Below are 1,379 nucleotides of genomic sequence, written 5' to 3'. Positions count from 1 at the left end.
ACCTTCTTTAATCTAATTAATTTTTAATTTATCGATAACGTCATGAGTACAATGATTTATGGTGTACGCAGTTTTTCATTGTACTAGATAATTTTTCTTTATCATTTTCAGATTTTAATTGAGGGAATACTTTATTGTATTGAATTTACGCTGAAATTTCGGCAAATTTTTGGGAAATTAAATATTAATATACAAATATTATTGGATGTTAATTGAATATCAAATATTCTATTGGATTTTTCTGGTGAAATTAACTGAAAGTCGGTGAGATCTCTGAATACTCGTATTCTACAAAAAAAACTCTTGAATTCCCGTGAATTATACTAAAAATTTGAATTTTTATGATTACTTTCCTCTTAAAATGGATTCAACGTCACTCTTCCAAGACAAGCTGTCATTTTTTCCCTGAAATTTCAAAAATTCCCAACAGTGTGGTACACACTCTGCAAAATTTTCTTTGTTCATTAAAAAATAATTTTTTTTTTCGAGGTACATTAAGGTCTCCACGTTAATGAACTTCCAGTGTTTCCTCCGCAATTTCGCATCGGGTGAAAACTGTTGTCGAGTTAAAGGGGATGAGGAGAAACGCAATTTGAGGGAATTTTAGCACAGATCCATCCTAATGTCTGTTGGGGTCGTAACAGAGGAAATGTCATTGCGTTGTGGAGGGAGCGAGAATTTATGGGGTTTGTTGAGTGAATTTACCCGAGTTTCCGTGGATTTTTGCATTTTTTGGCACTGAAGTATTTCGAGATTCATCTGGAATTCCCGAACAAGATGCTTTGGACATGCTTTCCAAATTCTTTGCTCTTACAATTCGAAGATCGTCTTGAATGGAAGAATTCCAGGAATTTTCAGAATCCATCGAACGCATCTTCAGGACATTTCAGAATTTATTGACGCATGTAACCGAAAAAACTGGAAGGATTTTTATGAGTGAAATAATTTCTGTGTCTCTGAATTTCGATTGGATGTGCTTTGATATGTGAGTATTATTATCTTATCAGCCAAAATAATAATATTGTATGTAATTAAAGAGCTGTTGTTTTTGTGTGCGACTGGTTCCCATCAGCGGCTTAAATGAAGAAACTTTGTTGGGGTGTCCTCGAAATTCAAATCTCTCAAAAATCACTCTCGATTGAAACACAGGACTGCCACCAGAGCAATCCCCAACTCCGATACTTACTACTTACTACTTCGCTAGTGATAAAAGTTGGAAGTTTCAACGGGTGAGACTGGAAGTCCCTCTTCCTTGTGCTTTTCATCGTTCCTCTTTATTTCTTTTCGGAAATAGAAAAGTACGTGTTTCACAGCTGGTGGTGGATGTTTGAGACCTCCTTCATTCTCAGTGACACGTAAAAATTCATCAGACGTCGGAG

The 1,379-nt window shown here is 35.5% G+C and overlaps 2 protein-coding genes across 4 annotated transcripts in view; one reads left to right on the top strand and one right to left on the bottom strand.

Annotated features, from left to right (window-relative positions):
• Positions 1 to 348, top strand: part of LOC105270113 (uncharacterized) — a gene marked incomplete in the record, with an annotated part of 1,919 nt that extends 1,571 nt beyond the window's left edge. Inside the window, 1 exon segment of the mRNA XM_011310827.1 lies at positions 1 to 348.
• The window catches only part of LOC105270112 (uncharacterized), a 56,537-nt gene that overhangs the window by 40,461 nt on the left and 14,697 nt on the right, over positions 1 to 1,379 (bottom strand). The gene's annotated exons all lie outside the window — the stretch shown is intronic.

This window comes from Fopius arisanus, unplaced genomic scaffold, assembly GCF_000806365.1.
Source record: "Fopius arisanus strain USDA-PBARC FA_bdor unplaced genomic scaffold, ASM80636v1 scaffold00078, whole genome shotgun sequence".
NCBI lineage: Eukaryota > Metazoa > Arthropoda > Insecta > Hymenoptera > Braconidae > Fopius > Fopius arisanus.
Note: the sequence above shows the minus strand (reverse complement) of the source record. Positions and strands in the feature narration are given on the sequence as shown.